General features: G+C 47.6%; 1 long non-coding RNA gene and 1 pseudogene across 1 annotated transcript; both read left to right on the top strand.

Annotated features, from left to right (window-relative positions):
• Window positions 1-1,198: 1,198 nt before the first annotated feature.
• On the top strand, window positions 1,199-5,278 carry LOC125544308 (uncharacterized). The gene is made up of 2 exons (XR_007299400.2): window positions 1,199-1,482; window positions 1,553-5,278. It is a non-coding gene; the product is annotated as an uncharacterized LOC125544308 (long non-coding RNA).
• A 374-nt stretch (window positions 5,279-5,652) lies between these two features.
• LOC147980027 (NAC domain-containing protein 75 pseudogene) lies at window positions 5,653-7,214 on the top strand (annotated as a pseudogene).
• Window positions 7,215-15,803: the final 8,589 nt, after the last annotated feature.

Here is a 15,803-nt window from a genome sequence, read left to right as displayed (position 1 = left end):
TAGATCCCGCCAGGAGTGACGACCACCGGCGGGTATGTCCGGGGCGTTACAGGTGGAGAGGCATGGTGTGGTGCTGGCCACCAACCACCTGGTGGATCTGTAGTAGGGAGGAGTTCATCGTGGCGCTCGGCGGGGTCGGTCTGAAATCCTATCCGCCGGAGAGGGGTGGAAGGCCGCGGGATGAGGGGCAACCGCACGGCAAAACGTGAACCCCATAGCTCGTGTCAGCACACTGCAAGTCCGGGGCGGTTGGACTGCAAGGGGAGGAGGGGAAGCTCGCCGGGGGCCAGAAGATGGAGCTCCTCGAACTGCACCGCACTCCTTGGCGCATTGCAGTCCACTCGTCATGAGCTCGTCATCGCGCTTCTTGGCTCCTTGGCGCACTATAAAAGAACGAGAGGGCGAAGAACCAATTAATCCTATCCATCAAATCCTGTGATCTAATGGTCTATATCTCTCCATCATACTAAACGGAGAGGGGTGGAAGGCCGCGGGATGAGGGGCAACCGCACGGCAAAACGTGAACCCCATAGCTCGTGTCAGCACACTGCAAGTCCGGGGCGGTTGGACTGCAAGGGGAGGAGGGGAAGCTCGTCGGGGGCCAGAAGATGGAGCTCCTCGAACTGCACCGCACTCCTTGGCGCATTGCAGTCCACTCGTCATGAGCTCGTCATCGCGCTTCTTGGCTCCTTGGCGCACTATAAAAGAACGAGAGGGCGAAGAACCAATTAATCCTATCCATCAAATCCTGTGATCTAATGGTCTATATCTCTCCATCATACTAAACGGAGAGGGGTGGAAGGCCGCGGGATGAGGGGCAACCGCACGGCAAAACGTGAACCCCATAGCTCGTGTCAGCACACTGCAAGTCCGGGGCGGTTGGACTGCAAGGGGAGGAGGGGAAGCTCGCCGGGGGCCAGAAGATGGAGCTCCTCGAACTGCACCGCACTCCTTGGCGCATTGCAGTCCACTCGTCATGAGCTCGTCATCGCGCTTCTTGGCTCCTTGGCGCACTATAAAAGAACGAGAGGGCGAAGAATCAATTAATCCTATCCATCAAATCCTGTGATCTAATGGTCTATATCTCTCCATTATACTAAATGTGTTTTATGCTTTAATTACCCACCATGCCACTTCTTTAATTAATTACCCACCCTATCACTACGTTAACCCTCTCCTCTTTCACGCACGAACAAAACCCAAACCTCCCGAGTCCGGACCACGCCCGACGCCTCGCCTTGAACCACCTCTTCCCCACAACCACGCTCCAGGCGCACATCCGCCTCCACGCACCGCCCGGGCCGCCGCACCCACGTTCCAGGCGGACGGCCGCCTCCACGCGCCGCCCGGACCGCCGACCGCCACGCCCACGTTCCAAGGCGGACGGCCGCCACCACTCGCCGCCCGGACCGCCGACCGCCACGTCCACGCTCCAGCCAAACGGACACGTCCTCCACGCGCCGCTGGAAATCCACCCTGCAGGTGCCTTCCCCTCAGATTCTGGTTGCAATGACAATTTTTTGTTTAATTGTTCGCATGTTGAATACCACAGGGGAAGGGGGAGAGGGCACCATCGGCATCTCTGTCCTCCTGTGCTTGGTGGCCGCCATGTACGCGGAAGACCATGAGGTCGCCGGGTCCGTCGCTGGCTGACCGAAGGGTACCCGGAGGACGGCCGTCTGTCGCGAGCCTCGCCGTCTACCTTCACCAGCCACCCCCGAACGCCATTTGTCGGGCTGGGAGGGGAAGGAGCGTCGATTCGGAGATGTAGCAGAGCGCTTGGCGGCAGCTGTTCTCGGCCGGCGACGGCGTGTGCCGCGTCGAGAGGCTCGCCTTGGCGCCCACATCGTCCTCCTACTACTTCTCGGCGCCGCTGACCCGGCGAGAGTCGAGGGAGGTGACGTACATCCAGAGCGTCTGCGCGCAGATGAACCGGCTCTGGTGCTCCATCCCCGCCAAGGCGCAGCGCAAAATCTGGAAGAGGTTAGGATGCTCTTCTTAACTTGCTCGGTTAGTACGTTTCTGTATGCCGCGTGAGTTGCTGATGAGCGCGAGGCAGAGAGAGATCTACAAGTACCGATGAGTTCTTCGTGCGAGCGGGCGCAGATCACAGCTTTACTCTATGCTATTTTCGTCATTTTGGTTCCTTCGACATTGTTAACAGTTTTCGTTAGTTATTTCAACAAAATAGCCAGGGATGCTGTCCAGCTGATGCTTGGTATCGACTCGAAGTTCATCATCCACCGTATTGAGGTTATCTACCTGGACTCTGTAGTCACTTTATATTTTCTATAAAAACATGAATTTCATGCTAGGTTATTCCCAGAAAGGCACTGAATAACTGTACATTCCGACCCTTTCCTCGCCCGTGTCATATGCTCGCCGTCAGCAAACATCACAAAACAGAACCTGTTTATTTCATCAAAGTCACACAACCCACTAACTACTATCAAACTGAAGACTTCATTTTCCTTTACCTTGTTGTACATTTGCATTCAGGTCAAATTTCCCATTTCTACCTGCGAGTAAACCATTCTTGTATGCAGAAACAATTGAGCACGTTTTGGACATTCCTTGGTAGAAAAGATACATACTGATGATTGCCATCTCAAGTTTAGTGTTGTCAACTTCAAGTCCCTGGTCCCTGTTGCTCTGAACTGAGACATATTTGACCCACAGTTGGCTGCACACTAATTGTTGGACAGAATGTTGACATGTTGTGCTTACTTTATATCACGAGGTATGATTACTTTATAACATGTTATATGTCACTGTAAATGGTCCCAAAATGACAGGATAACTTCAGTTATGTTTCGTGATTGCCAATGTGCCCATAGCACAGCACCACTCCAAGCTCGAGAAGGATTGCATTTTTTATGTTTTGTGCCATCACATATTGCTCCATCGTCACGTATGTATAACAGTATAAGTGAGGAATCACTAGACCTCTCCTAGCCACATGCTGATCCATTTCATATTCTTCTAAATATAAGAGTCGCCATTTAAATTGCCTTGGATTAAAGCTACGTGCACTGATATTTATTAATTGTTGAAGCTCTATTTTTTTGTTCAATTTTGGCTAGGATCTCTCGATGATGATCAGCAGTATTGCAAGTTCGGCAGAAATAAGTGAGTACGTATAATTATATGACGATAATATTGGGGTACAAGATCATTTCCTATTTTTCATGGAGTTAGAGAACAAGATGGTGCGTTGCATGTTGCACATTCAGGATTGCTACATAATTAGCATGTGATCTTTAGACAAGTGAATGTCTAACTGCCATTGTTAAGTGACAGTGACAAGAACAACATTTACAACCTGTTTTAGTATCTTCCAGGTTAGATATACCATCCCGCAAGGTCAAGATTTACTGAAATGGATTATACTTATAGTTGGGACGCGTTACTTTTAACATTTCAAACAGTTCCTAGGTTCGGGCTATGCAGGTGAGACTGCCGGCGAAAATCGTACTCCGGTTGTGGCCGGAGTCGTCGATGGCGGCGCTTTCAGGCATCGCTCCCTTGTTGGAGGCATCGATGTAGCTGCTCTCACCTTGCCTTTCCCGACGCACTCTGGGGGAAACCCTTGATTTAGTTAGATCGGACGATGGCGGCGCTACTCGGCGTCGCGTTCTCTCTTGGGAGCATCGTCATGGAGGTGGATCTGGTCAGAGGGACTCGTGGCTCGTGAGGATGTGTGTGTTGTTGTTTGCCGAAAGGCGCCGTTGTATGGTTTTCGGGTCCGGTTTCCCTCATAAACTGGACCAACCTCCTTTCTTCTGATCAATGAATTTGGTAGAACTACTACCAACATTCAAAAAAAACATTTCAAACAGTTCCCGTTCTCTAGGTATGGGCGTTTCTCAAGCTGTCGCTCGAGTTTGTCATCATGCTCTGCAATGAGATTTTCTACCTCTTCATGATCATTGTCCTGACAAGCAAAGTCCAAGATGGGTAGATTGTCGTTCATTCACTTGGCTGGTACTTACTTGCTTACTCTTATTACTTGACTGCTGAGCTCACAACCAGAAGTTCAGAACCACTACTTGATGAGAAAATTCTGAGCTAACTAAATATAGTGTGCTTCTCTTTTTATTCTACATTCTTTGGAATACTAATTATAGCATGGGAATGCATGATCTTGATGGCCCTCTATGCTGCTATCAGGTCAGATTAGTTACAACTACACGTATAAACTGTTACTCTTTGCTCTGATTCTCATCTTGCTTTGGATTAAATTCTTGGCGAGTAGTTTCATCAGATAGTTCTTAGTAGTGCATTTTCCCAGTCACAAAATTTTCCTTTATCCCCAAGGATAAGTTAGAGCATAAAAATGAAATCAGAAACTGGGGTGGATATTGTTAGGAAGGGCATATTGTTGTACATCTATGCCAGCCTGCACTATGCACCATTTCATTCACGCGGGAAGGTATTGTAACATCCAGAAATAACAAGCTAGCTGAAAAGACATACATACTATTGACTTAATGGTTGTGACATATTTGGAGTTGCCCCAAAGAGAAATAGAGGGTCAGAGTTATAGTGGAAGCCACCACCCACTGAAACTGGAACGAGTTGACTGGGGGAAACCGCCTTCAATATATAAGAGTTCCTTCTTACACCTACACTATAAAAAAAGGAGTATGCAAAAGTCACCTTGGATCATACTTCAAGGAATGTATTACTCTTTGCTCCATTCTATTTAAATTACATATTGTAACAATTAACATGTTGATGTGTGTCTGGTTATGTCTTGCCTTGCTACTTGGGTGCCACCAATGTGTGTTTATTGTCTTCCATGCAAATAAAAGAATACAAATACATCAGGCCTCTTAATATTTGTATCTACTACTGATATTTGTTTCTTTTTTGGCTGAGGCTCTCAAAGGTGTAGCCTTCAAGCTTTACAATATGGGTTGGGATTTCAGAGATGATTTGTGCATTATAATTGGAATTTGGGTAATTTCATGGTTTGAGGAACATAACTGCATCTGGAGTGGCTGAGCACATGCAACACTGCAAGCATACACCTTGAAACAGACACCTCGATGGCCTGGCAAGTTCTACTCCTGAAATCAACATCTATGCCTTGAGTAAGTGTCAGCGGTATCCCTAGGTCTGACAACAATCATGCGAGAGCAATCTGTGGTGGTAGATTTCTGCATGATGTATCTTCAATAAGGATGTCACTGTTGTATTAATGTATGTATCCTGCTAATTTTGCAAGACAATTTTTGAAATGTAACTTCAGAATTCAAATGACTTCCTTTCATCACTTTCTGAATAAGGAAATTGGTGCATCTCTGATTGATATTTCATCTTGAACATTACTATATTTAATAGAATTCTGAGTGAATTGTATTTTTGAAAGAACTTGCAACCTGAAGTAGAGAAACTTATTGGGTACATTAGGGTAATAAAGAGAAATTGCCTCTAATGACTTGGTTTTCTCTGGACCTCACATCACATAGGGTGATAGGGTCAAGCTTTCCACTTTTCCAGTGTGAGCTAGATGTTTGTTTCGTAGTCCTTTTCTGTAAGTTTTTATATAGGTCGATGAAATTAGGTTAATAAGGTAGGCGAGGAGAGCAGGAAGGAATGATGTCCTTCTCTCTCTCTCACACACACACCACACATACACACACAGTCATGAGCAGCGACATCCAACCAACAAACCCACGTGTGCCGACCAAACCAAGGAGACCCCGGCGCCGCTTCCCCAAAGTTAATTTCCCCATCTGATTGTAATATTAGTCAGACGTGCGTTGTACGTGCACGCTTACTAGTTAGAATAAGGTCTTAAGACGTGTTATTAGAATAGACCCACTATATATATATATATATATATATATATATATATATATATATATATATATATATATCAATTAGGCTTTAAGTGCGTACTTATTGATGAAAGTGTTGTTCAATGGGAATTTGTATTACTCATGAAGCCTACAAAGTCTGTCACATAGCCTTGTAACTTCTTACTCCATTTCTAAATTTGTACTAGTCCTCTATATCTATATTGCACTACTCGTGCTACTACCTCCCTCCTGGTTTATTAGTCGCCTTCGTAATTTGTGTCAAATTTTGATCATAAATTTAACTAACTAAATGTTAATGCATGTCACAAAAAATTATATCGTTTGATTCGTATTTGAACATAGTTTCCAATGGTATAATTTTCGGTGATATGCATTGACATTTTGTTAGTTAAACCTATGGTTAAAATGTGACACCAAATACGACTAGTAAGTAGTACAGTAGTACTACTACTATACGTCGGTCAAATTATTCATCATGTCCTCACAATGAATTGACGTGACAACATGCTACGCATGAGGTGACAAGAGTCCCAACGGCGTGTTAGGGTATTATGGACTTCAGATTTGGAGTACCACTTATCTGTCGAAATCTTTCATCCTTCACTTAAAACAGTCGATTGATCATACATTGAGTACCATATAACTGGAATTAACCGATGCAAGTTCAAGAAGGATTGGCCGGTGTTGCCGGCTGGCGTCAAGTTTTATCCCACGACTCAGGAGCTGGTCGAGCACCTTGAGGCCAAAGTGAGTGCTGACAACGCGAGATCTCACCCTGTCATCGATTTGTTCATACCAACCATCGACAGTGAGCACGGCATATGCTACACCCATCCTGAGAAACTTCCAGGTGAGACATCTATGGGCCATCTACTTGCATAAACATATTCCTTTGTTTACAGCTCTATTTTTCTTTTTAGACACAGACCTAGTGAAGCAATTACAATTTGACAGTTAATAAAAAGTGAAACAAGTGACTGCAGCATGCCAAAGATGTTATGAAAATGCCAACTACGTACACTAAAACATGTATTCGACAATACTGCATATATAACACTGACTGGCCTAAGCAAGCATTTCTTCCATCGCAACTCCAGGGTGTTCAAAAGGGGCACGTGGACGTGTCGCAAGATATAGTCGGAGTGCGGCATGCACACTATGTGGCACAAGACCGGCAATACCTTGACGGTGATGGTCAACGGCCAGCAGACGGGCAGCAAACAGGTTTTGGTGCTGCACACCAACAAGAACTTCGAACACCAGAGGACCAACTGGGTGATGCACTAGTACCACCTCGGGGACCTGGAGCAAGAGAAGGAGCGGGAGCTGGTCCTCTGCAAGATTTTCTACCAACGAAGACTAGGGCCAGGACTAAAAAGATTATAAGTTAGTTTCGTTTTAGTACTTGTACTACCTGGTCGTCTACAAGTTGGTATTGTTGTTAATGATCTTTCGGTAAGAATTTGGCATTTGCTTCCAACCATCATGTCGAGGGTCGATGTGGATATAGAGCTGAATCATTTGTTTCGAAACGAATTTTCAGGCACCTGATTTTTATTTGATAGGTAGCATAGGCACATGTCGTTCGAATTCCCAGTTCTCCAATTTTTTTACATCTTTGAAGTACGCAGGGGATCCATCCGGTTTCATAGGCTGATAGTTGGACGCAACACATCAGAACTGGGTTGTGGCATGCCAAGCCCAGCTGCAAATTGTTAAAAGAGAGGAGCGATGAATTTGGGCCTCCCAAAACGGTTAAGTGTCATGACCTCGATCGTGAAGCGCCTCCCATGGACTAAAAAAAGTCCTAGTCCGTTATTAGTTGAAATATGTAAAATATTCCATAATAAAAATAAATATGTAAAATACAATTAATTTAGTCCGCTTTCACTGAAAACCATCCGATTTGCATGAAATTCGTCGGTGGAACCACAAGACGGGTGTCCATACAAAGTCTAACCGTACGGAACCAACAGGTCCATGGCTGTATGCAAGCAAGTGCATGCACTTATTATCACGATGGAAAAATAATACTAACGTCTGAGACGCTGAAACCCATGAAGTCTTCAACGTACGCATTAAACGAGAGAATTCTACAAGTACAGACAGATAACTGGGACCCAGCAGGTATATTGTTTTTTCAGGTCGAGCAAGTTTCAACTGGGTTGTAGACTGTCCAGGCTTGGTTTTATTTTTAACAGGCCCAGCCCATGACGACAATGGGGCACAAAGATCCAGCAGGTATCTTTGGCCTCTGGCCCGCCAGCGTTAGTTATATTTTGTCTTAAAACATCCGTAGGCAGTTTTTTTACTGAATCAAACACACAAACCAGTTCTATTTTCCTCTTGAAACGCCGTGTCCTAATTCTGTTTTCTAATCTCTATCTATAGTTTTACTAGTTCATATACACATATTATTATATTGAAAATACATAAAGTTCCCTTTTCATATTTGCATCCTTATTTTTTTTCCTCCCAGCGCTGATTTTTTTACCACTGGTTTTCTCTTAAACCAACTCAATTGTCCCACGTCTTATTTGCTTACAAAAACAAAACCATTATTTGGCAAATCAATAAGTTCTTAAAAAATGTTTATCATTTTTGGATTAAAACAGTTTGGACTCCACCGAAATATGCAAAATAAGGTTGAACTTTTTGACCGTGGTCCTGGGAAAAAATGGGCTGTAACAAATTCCTTAAGAATTAGCAAATGGGCTGCAAATTATTAAAAAATAGCAAATGGGCTCTATGTTGTCTGCCACAGATTTGGAGGCTGACTTGTGGACCTACTAAGTTCATGCATACACAAGGTTTCTCAAAAAAAGTAACTTAGTCAACAATTGACTCTACCAGCGTCAGACCGTTAGATGTCAATCTAACAAGAATCGTGCTTCTTCAGTCTCTGATCTTCCTGCTCCAGCCACCCAAACCAGCGCCGGTGAAACTGCCTGCTCCCGCCTCCCATGGTCGGCCGTGTTGCCGGGCAGGCCTCACGTCCCCATAATACTCGCATCCCTGGCCTAGCTATCCCTCTACTCACCCACACCTCTTGTTATTCTCCGGCGACTGCAGCCTCACACTGCGGCCGAACAAGTAAATCCTCGTACCCACTCCGCGTGGGAAACGATGTCCGAGTCTTCCTCGACTCCAGGTTGTTCCCTTACTTGGCCTCGTCGTCGTCCACTGCCTTGGTGCTCTCGGCACGGCGTGGTCAACGAACGACATCCATCGGAAGAGGACTGTACGTGGAGAGGCTGACAGTTGGGTCCACGGCCGCACGCAAGGAAGTGGCTCCTTTTTGCGTATAGGAAGTGCCTCCTTATTACGCGCAAAATAATGATTCCTCCTCTTGACAGATGGGACCCACTGGAAGGGCCTCTATATTTTTCACAAAAACATTCCCCCACTGACAGCTCGGATCCACCAGCTATTACGCACAAAAATAATGAACAACCCCGTTGCTAGGTCGGTCCAACGATATTTGGAGGCTGACTTGTGGGCCTACTAAGTTGACGCGAACGCAGGGCTTTGTCAACTTAATCAATATAAATGATTCTAGCTGCGGTGACCATACGATATCCATCCAATGGTCGTCGTGCTTCTTCAACCCCTGGTCTTCTTGCTCCAGCGGCCCAAACCAGCGCCGATCGTGTCGCCTGCTCCTGCCTCCCGTGGCCGGCTGTGCTGCCGCAGAGGCCTGACCTCCCCACCCTACTCCAACCTCTGGTCAGGCCTTCCCTCTACTTACCCACACCCCATGTTATTCTGCGGCGACGACAGCCTCACACCGCAGCCGAACCAGTCAACCATCGTACTCCTCCCCGCATGGGCATACACTGCCGCGTCTTCCCCGGCTCCGTGTCGTCCCCTTCCTAGGCTTCGCCGTCGTCCACCGCTTTGGTGCTTTCAGCGCGGCGTGGTCAATGTGGTCAAGGAATGACTTCCATCAGAAGAGTACTATACGTGAAGAGGCTGATAGCTGGGTCCACGGCCGCAGGAAGGAAGTGCAACCTTATTACACGTAAAATAATGATTCCTCCACCTAACAGCAGGGACCCACCGAATGGGCCATCGCATTTCATGAAAAAACATTTCCCCTCTGACTGTTAGGACCCACCGACTACATCTTCGCACACAAGGAAGTGCCTCCTTATCCTCCCTGACAGTCGGGACCCACCTGGTCGAAGCGTACGTAGCATTGTTATTCTGGTCGCGAACGTGTACGTACATACTGGTCGATCGGTCTGTCTGCAGGCTACGGCGATGAACCGTGGCCGAGTAAGGAATGGCACGTGTCGTAGTAGACGCGCAAACGTAGCATGTACACGTACGTATAGCCAGGGTGCAAGAAAGTAAATACGGCCACGTACGTACATACGGGTGGGGTCTCGAACGCCTACTCGCACATACGTACGGCCAGGGCTCGTGTACATGGAAAGGGCAGCGATGGCGTCCTGTTCATCGGTAACCAACCGGCTGGGTCGGAACGAAGAAACTGTGTCATCGGGAGGCAATGGAATGCGTCATGTTCATCGGGAGCCAACCGGCTTGGACAGAACAGCCGAAACGAGGCCTGGCGTACAGCAGAACGGAGGAAATAGCCTTGTGTTCGACCACCTACGGTCGAAATGGGATCCCGTTCACCGGGAGGGGTGTGGCGTACCGCAAAATAGAGGAAACGGACTTCTCTTGGACCTCCTACGGTCGAAACGGGGTCCTGTTGATCGGGAGGGGTGTGGCGGACCGCAAAACAGAGGAAACAGACTTTTCTTCGGCCTCCTATGGTCGAAATGGGGCTCCTATTCATCGGGAGGGGTGTGGCGTACCACAAAGTGGGACACCACGGGCTACTATTCATCCACCGTCTAGTGCCTCCATGGGCTACTATTCATCCACCGTCGACCTCCTCCAGCCTCCACCTGCGACTGTTCATCCACGGCATCTCCCTCCTGCCTCCACCAGCTACTATTCATCCACGGGCTCATGTTCATCCAACCTCCACCGCTCCTCCACCGGCTACTGTTCAACCAATCCTCTCCACAGGGTCCTATTCAACCACCCCTCCACGGGCTACTGTTCATCCAGCCCTCCACCAGCTACTGTTCAACTAGCCCTCCACGGGGTCATGTTCATCCAGCCCTCCACAGGGTCCTGTTCATCCACCCCCCAACCGGCTCGATCGATCAGGGTCCTGTTCATCCAGCAGCAATGGCCTCTACTACTACTGGGTCCTGTTCATCCAACCCCCACCAGGAACTGTTCATCCAACCCCCAACAATACTCACTATTCATCAAGAGGCAGCAGGTTCGATCGGCTACAGTTAGCAGCAGTAGCGAAGGAATCGCTCGATCGGGTTCAGTTAACAACCAGATCGATCGATCGCTCGGGTTCAGTAACGCGTAGCCTACAGTGCAATCACTCCGGTCCAGTAGGCGAATGCCTCGCTCAGGTTCAGTTAGAGCCCAACGCCTCGCACCCACGCGCGTATGTGTACGAGAGAAACACGCATCGCTCAGCCCCGACCACCCATCGTAACCGGGAACTCCACTATATTTTCCTCGCCCTCGCTTCTACCATGGTTTTTTCCGTCATGGACGGCCCAAAGAATGTCATGCAGCTGCGTCTCCGGCCCGCCCAGGACGAAAAGCCCATTTTCTGTCATGATTTTTTGTCATAGAAGTAGGAGCCCACCACATCAATGATGATACCAGGTTTTGTCACAATTATCATCATAGAAGTGTCATAAGCATGAGAGGGAAAAAATTGTTCGGCCCAAAATGTCACATATGTGTCTTTTTTTGTAGTGCATACCGATGGACAAAGGGAATTACTTGTGTCGTCATAATGGTTCGACCGATAAAGATCTTCGTAGAATATGTAGGAGCCAATATGGGCAGCCAGGTTCCGCTATTGGTTATTGACCGGAGAGGTGTCTCGGTCATTTCTACATAGTTCTCGAACCCGTAGGGTCCGCACGTTTAACGTTCGTTGACGATATAGTGTTATATAAGTTATATGTTTTGGTGATCAAATGTTGTTCGGAGTCCTGGATGAGATCACAAACATGACGAGGAGTCTCGAAATGGTCGAGAGGTAAGTATTGATATATAGAATGATGGTATTTGTACACCGGAAATATTTCGGGACTTACCGAGAAGGAATCGGGTCACCGGAAGGGGTTCCGGGCACCCCCACCCCCCACCCCTGGCAAGCTATGGTCCTTATGGGCCAAAGGAGGGGACAAACCAGACCACAAGGGGGCTAGTGCGCCCCCTCCCTTGTTTGGCCAGCCCTAGGGAAGGAAAAGGGGGAGGGCTAGCCCCTCCTGCCTTTCCCTCTCATGGGAGAAAGGAAAAGGGGGGGCGCCACCCTCCCTTGCCTTTCCTCGCACTCCAAATAAGGAAAGGGGGTGCGGCTTGGGAGGGACCCCAAGTAGGATTCCTCCTACTTTGGCGCCTCCTTTGGCTGCTCCTCCCTCCCACCTATATATATGTGGGAGGGGGCGCCTAGCACACAACAGACAATTGTCTAGCCATGTGCGGCGCCCCCTCCACCGTTTACACCCCCGATCATACTTTCATAGTGCTTAGGCAAAGCCCTGCGGAGATCACTTCACCATCACCGTCACCACACCGTCGTGCTGCCGGAACTCGTCTACTACCTCGCCGTCTTGCTGCATCAAGAAGGCGGAGGACGTCACCGAGCTGAACATGTGCAGAACGCGGAGGTGCCGTATGTTCGATACTTGATCGGTTGGAGCGCAAGAAGTTCAAATACATCAACCACGTTGTTAAACGCTTCCGCTTATGGTCAACGAGGGTATGTAGACACACTCTCCCTTCTCGTTTCTATGCATCTCCATGGATAGATCATTGTGTGTGCGTAGACATTTTTTTTGTTTTCTATGCAATGATTCCCAACACTTTGCTATGTGGCTCGTACATTATTAAACATGTATGTATGTATGTGACCCACATTTCATAATTATTAAACATGTACTTATGTATGAGTATAAATTAGACCATGTATGCATGTGATCCACATTTCATATTAATCAGGTAGCCCATCGGGTAACCCATGGGCGTAGACCTATGCCCATACCCTACCCACAACTAATCAGGTTACCCATGGGTCGCTCCAATGGGCTTACATGAAGACCCATACCCTACCCATTCGGGTCGGGTGCCCATGGGCGTGCGTACCCATGGGTCGAATTGCCAGGTTGAGAAGGCACTAGCGGTGGCCTCGACAAAACAGTACGAACTGTAATTTAAAGAAGTCAACCGTGTGGCGGTGTCGACGGTGGCCTTGAAGACAAGGTGCTCCTCCAAGATCTGGCGGTCGTCATGCATGACAGCCATTGCAACCTCATCCGTGCGTGCGGCCGTGATTTGCTTCTCTGCTGCCAAATGCTACTGAGCTCCATGCTATATTGCGTGCAAAATGGCTGTGGGTGGTGCTTAATTGGAGGAGGGGGCAGTGATTTGGGCAAAAGGTGTCACGTCGTTGGTCGGAGCATGTGCGATGGGGAAGGAGGAGAATGGTGTGGGTGAGGTGTGGATTACCTGACCATATCGACGAGGTTGCGCAGCAAGAAGAAGGGTCGCCGGCGAGGAGGCGGCACAACAAGAAGAAGGGTCACCGGCGAGGAGGCGGCACAACAAGAAGAAGGGTCACCAGCGAGGAGGCGGCACAGAAAGAAGAAGGGTCACCGACGAGGAGGCGGCGCTGCCAGTAAGCAGCAGTGAAGGTTTGAACTTGGAAAGCAAGGAGGAATAGTGGAAATGTGGCTTTTGGTGGGGGCAGGGAGATAGATATTTTCGCGGTGGTAGAATTTTATTCGCTCGGTGCCGCAAGAAACTGGCGCGCAAGTGTGGTTCAAGCGCGGGCGGTGGACTGTAGGAGACGAAGCTTCCTGAGTAAGCTAGACAAGACGGTGCGCCAAGATATTTTATATCGCATCCCACGCAATTCTTGCTAGTAAACTGTTTGTTGTATACCTGTTTTTTTTCACTCTGTTTTGAAAGACACGAAATGGTGTTACGGAGGGAAAGGATGGTGTTTGAATTGCTAGAACAATTATCTGCAATGCACATGCAACTATATGAGTGTTGTGTTAAAATTTGTAATTATTCCGGCTTTGTTTGGCCTTTTTTATATTGAGTTTCTAGGCATTTAATGTGCATAATTCAAATTTGAACTGCAAGCACATGCTCCAGTGCACCAAAGTTTTTTGAAAAATCACATGTGTGTATTTGGGTGAATTTATAGGTCCCTTGCAAGAAATGGGAATGAAATTCAAACATCCGGGCATCATGGCTTGGGCGGAAACATTGAGAAACTTGGTTTTTAAATTCATGTAAATCCAAAACTTGACTGAAAATCATGAAACTTGGCATGGTGTCATGTCATGGCACCAACATGCTCTGGTAAAAAATTTGGCCGAGTTGGGACAAGTTTTGGTATAAGCTTCTTGCAAACCGGAGCTTCTTTCTGAAGGAAATATGCCCTAGAGGCAATAATAAAGTTATTATTTATTTCCTTATATCATGATAAATGTTTATTATTCATGCTAGAATTGTATTAACCGGAAACATAATACATGTGTGAATACATAGACATACAGAGTGTCACTAGTATGCCTCTACTTGACTAGCTCGTTGATCGAAGATGGTTATGTTTCCTAACCATAGACATGAGCTGTCATTTGATTAACGGGATCACATCATTAGGAAAATGATGTGATTGACTTGACCCATTCCGTTAGCTTAGCACTTGATCGTTTAGTTTATTGTTATTGCTTTCTTCATAACTTATACATGTTCCTATGACTATGAGATTATGCAACTCCCATTTACCGGAGGAACACTTTGTGTGCTACCAAACGTCACAACGTAACTGGGTGATTATAAAGGTGCTCTACAGGTGTCTCCGAAGGTACTTGTTGGGTTGCCGTATTTCGAGATTAGGATTTGTCACTCCGATTGTCGGAGAGGTATCTTTGGGCCCTCTCGGTAATGCACATCACTTAAGCCTTGCAAGCATTGCAACTAATAAGTTAGTTGCAGGATGATGTATTACGGAACGAGTAAAGAGACTTGTCGGTAACGATATTGAACTAGGTATTAAGATACCGACGATCGACTCTCGGGCAAGTAACATACCGATGACAAAGGGAACAACGTATGTTGTTATGCGGTCTGACCGATAAAGATCTTTGTAGAATATGTAGGAGCCAATATGAGCATCCAGGTTCCGCTATTGGTTATTGACTGGAGACGTGTCTCGGTCATGTCTACATAGTTCTCGAACCCGTAGGGTCCGCACGCTTAAAGTTCGGTGACGATCGTAATTAGGGTTTTTGTGTTTTGATGAACCGAAGGTTGTTTAGAGTCCCGGATGTGATCACGGACATGACGAGGAGTCTCGGAATGGTCGAGACATAAATATTGATATATTGGAAGCCTATATTTGGATATCGGAAATGTTCCGGGTGAAATCGGGATTTTACCGGAGTACCGGGGGGTTACCAGAACCCCCCCGGGGGTTAATGGGCCTACATGGGCCCTAAGGGAGAAGAGGAGGGCCGTCCAGGGCAGGCCGCGTGCCCCCTCCCCCCTAGTCCGAATAGGACAAGGAAGGGGGGCGGCGCCCCCTTTCCTCTTTCCCCCTTCCCCTTTCCTTCTCCAACAAGGCAAGAGGGGGGAGTCCTACTCCCGGTGGGAGTAGGACTCCTCCAGGCGCACCCCTAGGGCCGGCCGCACCTCCCCCTCTCCCTCCTTTATATACGGGGGTAAGGGGGCACCCCATGACACACAAGTTGATCTTCGTGATCGTTCCTTAGCCGTGTGCGGTGCCCCCTTCCACCATATTCCACCTCGGTCATATCATAGCGGTGCTTAGGCGAAGCCCTGCATCGGTAGAACATCATCACCGTCATCACGCCATCATGCTGACGAAACTCTTCCTCAACA

Source organism: Triticum urartu, chromosome 3A (assembly GCF_056163025.1).
Source record: "Triticum urartu cultivar PI428250 chromosome 3A, HENAU_Tu73, whole genome shotgun sequence".
Lineage (NCBI taxonomy): Eukaryota > Viridiplantae > Streptophyta > Magnoliopsida > Poales > Poaceae > Triticum > Triticum urartu.
Note: the sequence above shows the minus strand (reverse complement) of the source record. Positions and strands in the feature narration are given on the sequence as shown.